Source organism: Atta colombica, unplaced genomic scaffold (assembly GCF_001594045.1).
Source record: "Atta colombica isolate Treedump-2 unplaced genomic scaffold, Acol1.0 scaffold10, whole genome shotgun sequence".
In the NCBI taxonomy this organism is placed as follows: Eukaryota; Metazoa; Arthropoda; class Insecta; order Hymenoptera; family Formicidae; genus Atta; species Atta colombica.
Window position 1 is genome coordinate 663,622 of NW_017259184.1, and position 12,879 is coordinate 676,500.

Sequence of the window (12,879 nt, forward strand, 5' to 3'; positions counted from 1 at the left end):
ATATATATATATATATACTCTATATATATATAGAGCATGTGTGGGGAATAAGATATACCCACATATAATTCATGATTGAATTTTCCACCTATAGTTCGCGAAGGGTTAATACTATTAAATATTAATTATAGGTTATAGTTATACAATAACAAAACTGAAACGTTATAAATGTATATTCATATATTCAAACAAGCAAAATCATAAAATATTTTGTATTTATTATTTGAAATGTTTATTTAAACTACATATTTTTTATTTTAAGGCTCCTGATTAGTCGCGGCGGCCATGTGGAATCATGATGTCAGAAGCGAGGAATGACATGTTAATTTATGTTGCATGCCATTTTTGTTGCATGCCAAACAAAGACAATTTGGATGAAACGAAATGATGAGATCACTTTGTAAAAACACTTGTAAAAGTCGATTTGTAACTGTCCTTTCCTCCCTTGACAGTCAGTCAATCGTAAAGTGAGCCTATATTCGGGCAGAAACATACGATTCGACAGCTGTTGAAACGAGTAAAATATACGCTTTTATATATAAAATTCCAAGATAATTTTAGTTTTTCATCGATAATTACGACTTTGATAAGTATGAGATAAGTCACATTTTCACAATTAAGTAAATAATAACGAAATGGCAATATAAATTTCATCGTCAAAACGTCACTTTTCCACGCCTATAAGTGACCATTTATTGTGGTACGACATTGTAACACACAATAAGCACGAGCTATGTTCGTGTACTCGTCTGCGGCGCGCCGAGAGTGAAGGCGACAGTGAGCTCCTTCTCACACTAGTTTCAAGCGAAATGCTTTCTCGGCAATGTCGGCCGCTCGGCGGCCCTATCAATAAGGGGTATCCTAAATGACTACATATAAGTTTTAATAAATTGTAGTAGTAATAGTGTACCCCTCCTCTTAATCCAGAATAGTATAAATCATATTAAAATGAAACAGTTTACGTGATATTTAATTGTTTATGATTTTTCATTCGCGTTATATAGTATATATCTCCTTCATAAACTCAAGTAGCAAGAAGTAGTTCAGTAGAAGTAGAATTTTATCAGAAAAAAATTATAAACCAGCATTTCTCTTCACGAAAGTCTTGAAAGACCATCAGAAAAGAAATGCGTATGTTTGAGACTCGAGACTTGTGAAGAAAATATGCGAAAAAATCGAATAATTGCAAAAAGTACGTTTTTCACTTATAAAACGAAAGATATTGATTGATTATGAAAAAAAATTGGTATAAAAAAATGTAGATATTCGAAATAACTACAAAATGGAATATTAAAATCTATTAATTCAGTAGAAAAAAAATAAAAAACACCTTTTGATAAAAAAGTTCTTTTTTTTTACTCGTTCTCTGTTCATTGAGATTTAAACGCAAAGCTTTGAAATTTTCGTTAAATGTTAAACCCTCATAATGAACAAATCTAGTCCTGAACAAGCCTGAAATATTCATCAGTTTTTATAAAAAGCCATCTCACTAAAATCTGTCTGCGAAAAATCTGTCTTCATTTTTGAGCAGTCGCAGAGCAATTTACAGGGGTGATTTTTCTTCTTCAAGAATTGGACTATCATACACTTAATAACAAAACGATTTTTTGCAGTTAAACTATTATAAAACGCCTTTAAAAAGTAGATATCTTTTTTCGTAAAAGTAAAAAAAATGGAAATAATTTTATTAATATGCATCATATCAAATAGCCGTGTGAAGCATTCGAAATCTGACATTTTGCTACGAATTTAAAAAAAACAGATTATCCTCCGATTATTAGGAGCAGAGATAATAATTTTTTTTTCAAAAAATCATTGTGACTCTAGTTTTTAAGATTAAAAGTTTCGTCTGGCACCAATTTGTCAAGGAAGAATTGAATTTGCTGTTGAAAAATTCTCGAATTTTTTCCTGCTGAAAAAGTTTATTTAAAACCATTGGAAAGTTGAAGAACGCGAGCGAGACAGTGCGCTGGGCGGAGTGAAGGAAGCAGGGTTGATAAAAAACATGTTTAAAAAAAAAACATGAAGTTTTTTTGTTTAAAACATGTTTTTAATGTTTTATACATATTTGAATATTTATATTTTTTATACATATGTTTTATACATATTTTAAATAGCTTTTATACATGTTTTAAACAGAAAAAAAATCATGTTTAAAACAAAAAAACATCTTTTAAACATATATTTATTATATTTGATTATAATGCATTTTTACTTTCAAGTATTTTGAAACATATACTTTCAAGTATATTTCTGAGGTATATTTTAGCATTACATCTACTTCCTCATTTTTCTTAAATTTGAGTGTATTATCACATAAATCAATATGTATATTTGAATGTATTGTTTGCTATTTATCATTTTATTTGACTGTATATATTTTAAGTTGCAAATTTAAACAATGCATAGCATTTTGTTAATGTGGTCCTTTATGGGTATTGATTACTCACGACTTTTTTTTTGAGATTTTTATTTCAAAATAATTATTCCTTGAACTAATTGTAGTTCTAATATTAATCTATAATTAACATTACTAGATTTTACTAGATAGATTTTTATAGGCTGCTGAGCTGCTTATATACAGAGTGTTTGGAAAATAATGATAAATAAAAAATCGCATAGGAGCAGAATGGACTAAATTGAGAAGAAAAGTACTCTATCATTTTGCAATTTTCAATAATTAACAAGATTAATTGCTGAAAATTGCCGAAAATATTAATTTTTTATTCGAATATTATCAACTTTACAAAAAAACTGTAAGAGAGACAACAATTATTAATTTTCTTCTCAAGAGCTCTAAGAATTTTTTTAGAATTTTTTCAAAATTTTTTAATACCGTATTTTCTTATATTGGTAAAAATGAGAAAATGTAGTACTAAAAAATTCTGAAAAAATTCGTAGAGTTCTATGAGAAGAAAATAAATAAATAAAATTTTTCTTTTCAATTTAGTTCTATCTCTATCCCAAAGATTTATCATTATTTTCTAAATACCCTGTATACATAAAGTTATATGTATATACATGTGTATGTATATACATGCATATATTCTGCAATACTCTCTCTGTTTTATTAATTTTATAACCAAACCATTGTTTTCTAAACAAACTTTTTAAGATTATTTTTATGGAAGATTACATTATCATCCATGTTTCTCTTCGAATCATCGTTATGCAACGTTGCCACATTTTTATTAATAGTGTCCTAAGTAATAAATATTTCGAGCCCAGAATTGATTTAACAACATTTTAATGAATATAATTGTCAAGTTTTAAACTTAAGTTTAAACTTCAAGTTTAAACTTAAATATTCATTATTAATCAAGTAAACCAAGTTATCGGGTAAAATAAACTTATCACCTTCTTCCCTATTAAATAATATTAAAAACACAAAAAAATAACGTTTAAAAAAAATGTTTTAAACATTTGTTTAAAAAAAAGATTTTAAACAAAACAATCTTGGAGGAAAGCCAGCGCGCAGTCGAAGATCAGTGTGCTCAGCGATTCGCGCGTATTTGATTTCATGCGTTAAAATTTGCTAAATTTACATTTTCTCAGTGAAACCTGATTTTTTTAAATCTGGGGTAGCTCGATGAGAAACAAATAGTTTAACCAAATGTTTCGCAAAATAATTGTAACCATGAAATTTTTAATTTTTTGTTTCTTGAATTTTTTCTTTTTATTTTTTCGATTTATTACTAAAAAATCACGTTTGAATATGGAATGCATGTCATGAACAAATTTAGTCACATTATATATTTTTTTAATATCCTGTAAAAAGTGTCCAATTGGACAATTAAATGTACGGAATTATCAGTACAAAATTGTTTTTGTGAATTTGATATTGCAGATGCAAATATGACATATGTAAACAAATAATAAATAATTTACCAAATGTTAGTGTAACTGTGGAATATAGTCGCAAAACATATTTTTCATGTAACACTAACGTTTACTTTTATATTTGCGAAAGTTAGTGTTATATTTTTAATAGTTACGCTAACATTTGGTAAATTACTTACTAATTATTTGTTTATATATTTGCACCTATTTATTAATTAACAACAATTACAATTAAATTCGCAAAAACAATTTTGTACTGATAATTCCGTACATTTAATTGTCCAATTGAACTTTTTACAGCATATTACATAAAGAAACATAGTTAATGTGATTTAAATTTGTTAATCAAACATGCGTTCTGTACTTAAACGTGATTTTTTTAGTAATAAACCGAAAAAATAAAAATTCAAGAAAGAAAAAATTTTCTGAACTAAAAATTTCATGGTTACAAATCGAGATTTTTTTAAATACGGCAAATTCAATTCTTCCTTAATAAATTGGTGCCAGATAGAACTCTTAATTTTAAAAACTAGAGTCACAGTGATTAAAAAAAAAAATTGTTATCTCAGCTCTTAATAATCGGAGGGTAATCTTTTTTTTTAAATTCATAGCAAAATGTCAGATTTCGAATTCACACGACTATTTGATATTGTGATGCATATTAACGAAATTATTTCCATTTTTTTATACGGAAGAAGATATCCACTTTTTAAAGATGTTTTATAATAATTTAACTGCAAAAAATCATTTTGTTATTAAGTGCACGCGAAATGCAATTCTTGAAGAAGAAAAATCACCCCTGTAAATTGTTGTGCGACTGCTTAAAATTGAAGAAATTAAGTTTTTCGCAGACAGGTTTTTTGTAAAAACTAATGAATATGTCAGACTTCAGATTTGTTCGTCATTACGAGAGCTACATTTTACGAAAATTTCAAAGCTTTGCGTTAAAATCTTAATGAACAAAGAGCGAATGAAAAAAAGGACTTTTTCAAAAGTTTTTTATTTTCTACTAAATTGATAGATCGATTTTAATGTTCCATTTTGTAGTTATTTCGAATATATCTACATTTTTTTATACCGATTTTTTTCTCAAATATACGCATAAATATTCTTTTCTGGCCTTTCGAGACTTTCGTGAAGAGAAATGCTGGTTTATAATTTTTTTCCGATAAAATTCTACTTCTACTGAACTATTCTTGCTACTTGAATTTATGAAGGAGAAGTATACCATATAACGCGCATGAAAAATTGTAAACAATTAAATATCTCGTTAACTGCGTTTTAACATGATTCATACTATTCTGGATTAATGGGAGAGATACACTATTATTACATTTTATTAAAACTTATGTGTTATTTATGATGCCCCCTGCTCCTTATCGATGTCTAGGACTGCCGAGTGGCCAAGATTGCCGAGAAAGCGTTTTCGGTCGCTTGAAACAAATGATTAGTGAGGAGGAGCTCGCTGTCTCATTCGCTCTCGGTGCACCGCAGGCGAGCACATGGACATGAGTTCATGCTTGTATGTAGCTATCGGTTTCGCCGCCGTCTGATTCTGTGTTGCCGTCAACGCAGAGTTCTTGGCTGAATAATCAGGAGCTAATTTTTTATTTAAAATAGAAATCGCCTTTGAAAATTTATCTAAAATAAAAGACAAGTTATTTTTCTATTTTAAATGAATAAATGCATTTTCGGGTCCTATTTCTTATTTGATATTTTAAATAAGTTCTTGAAACCTATTTTATATTTTTTATTTCAAATAAGTCGTATCAGTTACTTTACCGACTTCTACGACTTTTTTATATTAAATAATATTTTTAAATAAAATTTTTATTTTAAATAATTCTGATCTTATTTTATATTTTTTATTTTAAATAAGTCAAATTAGTTATTTTATCAAGTCCTGTTATTTTATCTTTGTGTTTAACATTAGATAATAAGATAATACACTCGGGTTTACATTACACAGCTCTAATAACTATTCAGATAAAGAAAACTCGTTTCCTTAACCTGAATAATCGCTTTATAAAGCAGACGGTCCCAGTTTTTTATTTTCTACTACATTCTCTCATTTCTGAATGGAAACGTATCGAATGAGTATATTTTTATCAAGTTTTATGATGACATTCATATTTTATATTCCAAAACGTTCTCTCCGAGGAAAATTTTTCTTGGAAATACTGTAATATATGTTACATGTCTTATATATTTCGAGTAAAATTTTCCTCGGAAGGGAATATAACTGTTTTAGAATATAACTTAAGTATATATATCCTTATTATACTTACATCCTATTCTATGTTTAAATCTTTGCATAAGAGCGATGTCGCTAAAAGTTGGATTAATCCAACTTTTCAACAATGTCGCTAGCGACAAGAAAGTGTTGAAATTGAGGAAGAATTCAATCACGTGACTATTTATCGCTGCGACAAGCGACACTATGAAATTGTACCTATTAAATGCTGCCCTTTAAATGGAGACTCATCTGTATCTCTGGGATTATTGCGTTTTTGTCAGATGTACTTGTTGCCCCGTCTTGTTTGTCTTCGCTTGGTCGCAGATATGTCTGCCTCTCGTCGCGGTATCCTTTGTGTTGCCCTCTCTAATGTTTGCTGGCTTTTGCTGCACTTCGCCTTCATATAAGATCTTATAGTCCTGCAATTGAACGTGTTGGTGATCAGGGAGACGGGTCTTCGCGATACTGATGACTCTGTCATTTAATTTCCATAATAATGCTTGCGTTCGTTTTAATAAATTCTCTGGCTCCCGCGGCGGTGTCGCGATCTAAATTGACAATTTTTATCTCTTTCTCCCTGATCGATCTTGGCGTTCCTTCAGTGAGCGCGCTCGTTGATATCGTGGCCTTTAATTAAATTATCGTAAAGTGGCAATTTTCTGCGTCTATCGCCTCCCTCGGTCTCCGCTGGCCGATTTCATTGAGTCGTTTTTGTTCGGTGTTGCCTAGAGATCCTAAAAAGAGAGAGACTCTTCAACTCGTCACGTGACTATGGCTGGGATCTGGATCGCACATCTGTGCTCCATGACATGTACCATAACCTGACAGAATACGTTATGTATGTTGAAGCAGCTTGTGTTGCCTGTTGTTCTGATTATTTTTGGTAAGTTAATTTATCATCTATGTAAAATTGTGAGAAAAAGCAATGTATATATATTGTTACGAATAAGTTTTAAATTAATAAACGCCTCATAGTTAAAAATAAGTAGTATGGAAGTTAGAGATATCTGTTTCATTAATAATGTGATTCTCTTGTCATTATACCAGGTGTATAAGCTTAAATCCGTTGTTTGTTCATAGGTGGCATTTGTGAGCGTACAAAGCTACCCTGGGCACACAACACACTTTTTTTTATGTGTTTGATATCTGTCAACATTAACCAGTGCATATCAGCAATTTCATATAACAATATATATTTTTTCTTTCGTAATCATATCTAGTTTTTTGCTAAAAAGCACATGCGGGAAGTTTTGCTTTTCTGTTTCAATTTGAAGAAATCGGCTACACCGAATCGCATCGAATGCTTGTGGAGGCCTATGGCGACAATGCTTTATCGAAAACAACGTGCAGAGATTGATTTCGCCGGTTCAATGACGACAATTTTGACCTGAGTGACAAGAAACGTGAAAATCGGAAGGTTGAGGACTGTTAATTGCAGGCTCTTTTGGACGAGGACGATACCCAATCGCAAAAAATGCTTGCCGAGCAATTGGGTATTTCTCAAGCAGCCATTTCCATGCGGCTACATGCCATAGGGAAGGTTCAAAAGATCGGAAAATGGGTGCCGCAAGAACTGAACGATAGGCAGAGCGACGCCAAAACACATGCCAAATTCTGCTTGTCAGACAAAAAAAAAAGTTCCTGCATCGGATTGTGACAGGCGATGAAAAGTGGATCTATTTTCAGAATCCTAAATGCAAGAAATCTTGAGTTGATCCCGCCTAACCATCAACATCTTCCTCAAGACCATCGCTTCGGACGGAAGACGATGCGTGCGTTTGGTGGGATCAGGAGGGTGTCATCTACTACGAGCTGTTAAAACCTGGTGAAACTGTTAATGCTCATCGCTATCACCAACAACTGATCAAATTGCATCATGTTCTGCGTGAAAAAAGCCGCATTATCGAAAAAGACAAGACAAGATGATTTTCCTTCATGACAACGCACCATCGCATACGTCAACAATGGTCCAAAACTACTTGGAGACACTCAACTGGAGTGGAAGTGCATCCCGCTTACTCACCAGACCTGGTGCACCTTCTGATTATTATATTCTGATTATTATACCTGTTTTCATCGAAAGGGCCACGCGCTCGCTGAGCGGCACTTCGATTCTTACGAAGACGTCCGAAAATAGTTTGATGAGTGGTTTGCCTCGAAAGATGAGGAATTTTTTTGGCGTGGTACAAATTGCCCAAAAGATGGGAAAAATGTATAGTTAGCGAGGGCAAGTACTTTGAATAAATTTGTTTTTGCTTCCTAGGAAAAAAAAATGTGTTTTTCTGAAAAAACAGCGGATTTAAGCTTATACACCTGGTAAATTTGGATTTTTATATATTTTATTATTATATATTTTATATATTATATTTTGGATTTATATATGTTTTGGAGATGCCACATACATGTTGTGCAGCGAGATGTTCAATAAATCCAGTGATGGATATACATTAGTCAGGGACTAATCCCAAAGAAAATCAATATCGGAAAACATGGATACATACTGCTTGAAGAGAATATATCAAGATCCTTGGATAAGTGAGATTATGTGAAGTGAGTGTTCATTGTAAGAATACTATGCAGAACCGAATAAAAATAGTTTAAAAAGTGCTTCTCCATTTAATGTTTTCCTCATTTCAGGTTCACTTTCAGCCATCGGATATATTGGTGATAAGTTGCCGAAAAAAAGTGCGATGCCATCACGTTTTTTGCATTCCTCTGAGAATTTTTGTAAATCGCAAGCAAGAAAGCGGAAGAAAGACAAAGTTCATGTGCGTAATGTTAAAATAAGAAGAATATCTGATAGTCATATTTGTCAAGCAGTTGACATACAGCAGTGACCTTTTTTATGTTTCAGTAAAAAATGTAGCTTGTCCAGTAACCAATCATATCATGAAATGTGTTGCAAAGTTATCTAAGAAGCAATTGCATAAATAATCTATTCAATTGTCCATTTACTACACTTCCATTATCAATTAATGTTATCAATGAAAGTTAGAAAATTAAAGAAAGAGGTTCCATAAAGAAAAATTGTCAAATCCTGAAAACATCTGCTTGCCTTCAGAGATTTACTGTATAAGTCCTAAAAAAATTGTGCGGAAACTGACAAAGGAAAATAAATTATTAAGGAATGTTAAAAACGTTATGGAATTATTATAATTTTGCAAAATAAGTTTAAATTTTAATTAAAGTAAATTCTTTTCTAATACATTTTAAAAATATTTCAAATTGTATATTTTATATAATAGATATTAATTAATAGCAAATTCGATTGAAATGCATTCAAAGCACTTTAAACTGTTGTACACTTATTATGTAAAGATGTGTATTGAATATAAATATAATAAAAAAACGGATTAATCTGCGAAATACATCTTAATATGCTGATTTGATAAAGTATTTTGTTTAATATAATGTTTGTATTTCATTTTTTTATTTGGATTAGATCAATGTACGATGATTTTAATACATCTGTGCGCACTAGTACGTCCAATCAAATTCGCTATGTTTTTAAGCATAAATTATTTCAAAAGATCAAATAAATAAATAAATAATGAATTTTTTATAAATAACATAATAAAATTTAATTTAAAGGACTAATTTGGAGTCAGCACGGGCTAGAAGAAATGTCCAAGTATTAAATTCTAAATTACAGTTTAATATAATCTAGAAGTAGTACAATATTCGACGTTTCGACTATTTAGCCATCCTCAGCAATACAAAAATCTTTTAATATTTCATGTCGTCAATTGTCTACAGTATCATCGCTTAGTGAATCTCTCGATTCAGGCGATCCAGTTTGAAACTATTGCATGGGAGCTTGATAGTATTTTTCTTTATATGCGACCTTAGATGTGGACGAAATGGTCTCCTATTTTTTTCTCATCTCTCATAGTGATTTTTGACTTATTTCATTATGCGGGCATTTTGCCCGTTCGTCCATGACTGAACTCAGCCATCAGGAAACTTATAGCACTAAAGCATTGCACTTTTCATAAATTTAGATGCATATGATCAGTTGAGGATTGACATTATTACAAGAGTCTACGTAAAGATATTACCTGTGCCATCCTGAGAAGAGGTCATTCCTCTCCTCCTCCCTCTCCTCTAGTTCCTCTCGTTAATCCTGGTGTAACCTAACTGCGCTTGGAGGAACTAGATCTTTCTCTACTACTCCCTGTTTATCTTCAAGACGCATCTCTTATAAATAACCACTTTATCGACTCTCTTCCTATCTCTTCCTGCTTTGACAATGTCATTGATTATCTTCTTTCTTCCTTTTATGATATTCCTGAGATGTTCAATTTCATTCTAATCAATTCCAGTCAATTATACAGTATTTTTAAGCGCATATGCCTTACTTCTGCTGGATCATTTGATCTCTCTGGTCATATGATCTTCCTGATTGTCTTGCTCCACATGTTAAATTTTTCCCTAATTAATGATGTTTTTCCCTCTTCCTAGAAATGATCGATCGTTATTCTCATTCCCAAAAATCGTGATCTTTCCTTTCCCTCCTCTCTTCATCCTATTTCTCTTTCTCCCTTTCTATCAAAGTTATTGGAACATGCTTTCAGCAATTAAATGCGTTTGTTAGCAATGCCGAGATTATGCCTTTGTGTCAGTCGGGCTTTCGTAGATCGCATAGTATCACAACAGAGCTATTTCTTCTTTCAAATTTTGTATTTAAAAATTTTGACCTGGGATATCTCACATCCATCGTCGCTTTCGACTTCACTAAGGCTTTCGAGACAGTTAATCACGACCTCCTCCTTGCTAAATTCCGCATGTGATTTATCTTAATCGGCTCTATTTCTTACAGATCATTCCCAGCATGTTCTTATATATAAGTCTTATATGTCCTTATCTCTCCTTTTCTTCTTCTTGCTTCGTTTCTCTGGAGTCCTCAAGGATCTGTCCTTGTTTTTTAATATCTTTATCGTGGATCTATCCTCTATTCCTCCACACTTCTCATGTATGCTGATGATGTAATTCTCATCAAATCCTTTTATGCATCAGGTGTTGCTGGTAGTAAGTTAGTAATGATCTAAGTGCTGTCTCCGCATTCTTCTGCTAATACCTTGATCTGAATCTTTCTTACTCGTTGCTGGCTCTTCTACATTGCTATTCCGTGCTCAATCCTTTAATATCTATATAACTTCCGTCCAATTTCCTGCTTTTCCTTTATTAAAATCCTTGGCGTTCACCTGAACTCATCGTGATCGTTCAAGTTGCATATGATTGCAGAACTTAAATGCAGAACTTATGCTCGTCTTCGACTTCTTTATTCTTTTCGCCACATTCTCTCTACTTCGCAAAAACTTCATGTCTCTCAATTGCTGGTTATCTCCTTATTTGACTATGTCAAATGGTACACATCCCTGCCATTAATCAGCAATTGCTTAATCAGCGTATCCAAAATTCCTGTCTTCGTTTTTCATACTGTTCATAAATTTAATCATATTACTCCTTTGTATCATAAGCTCTGGATGGCTCAAAATACATTTCTTGCTTTGCTACATCCTATATATTACTTGAATGTGTTATGTATACTCAAATCATACTTTTATACACTCATATCGACTTCTCAAGTCATTTCTGTTGTGAGCTTCAGAATCACAATTTGAATCTCTCATGATACTTTTATAAATTATTCAAATACAGAAAAGTACTTTTTGTCTGGTATATACGTGCATTCATTTATATATATATATATATATATATATATATGTGTGTGTGTGTGTGTGTGTGTGTGTAAAGAAAGTATCTATATTATAGAAAACTGTAATTTACAATTTTTTTTGGATTTTCATACCGGAACTTTTCCGAAAGTATTTGCATTTTTTCTTTTATTCTGGAGAAGGATTTTTTTTATTTTGTGCAAGAAAAATGATATTATTTGAGAAATAATACTCCGTTGGTACAATAATTCCAGCATCCATGGCAATTTTATGATTAAATTCTGAATATTAATAATTTGAATGTCTATACCCATGATGGAAGAGATAACATGATGTGCTTAATTTGCAAGCATCTTTCTCTAAATCTCCGCCGTCTCTGTCTATGAATATCGCGCCAGGGAAAAAGCTAACTGTGAAACGCTAAACATGAGACGATTCATAGTCCGTTTTTATTTTAAAATTGCTTAAATAATATTACAGTTCTTGGATTGACTTATGACATCTTAAGACTGACTGTACTTAAGACAGTCTTAAATGTAAGAATTGACTATATGAATACCTGCTTCGCGTCGTGAAATTGATACTAATCTTTGTTTAATACAGTTTATGTTTCTCTTTCTATAAAAAGAGGATACACTTTATGTTTCTTTCTCTATAGAACATCTGATATTCATAATTGATTCTTACATTTCAAATTATCTTAAATATAATCTTAAGATGTCATAAGTCAATCCGAGGACTGCATTTATTAGCATCTTAAGACATTATTTAAGTTTTAAAATAAAAATGTACTATGAATCCCCATATGTTTCATAGTTAATAACGTTTTCTTCTGATGCGACATTCATAGATAGTTTCCTAGTTTGTGCCGAGGATTTAAGCCCTATCGTTCGACTGTAACAGGGGAATACTCGACTTGATTCTTACATTCTGATCCGGATTAAACTCAGTGGAAACTAGGCCAGAGATTTAGAGAGGCGAAGATTTATAGAGAGATGCTTGCAAACTAAACACATCATGTTATTCCTTCCACCATGATGTATATCTATAGCTTGGATTATGTTGCACATATTGTTAAGTTTTTTCTTGTAATGTAACGTAAATGTTAATGAATAAAATTTATTT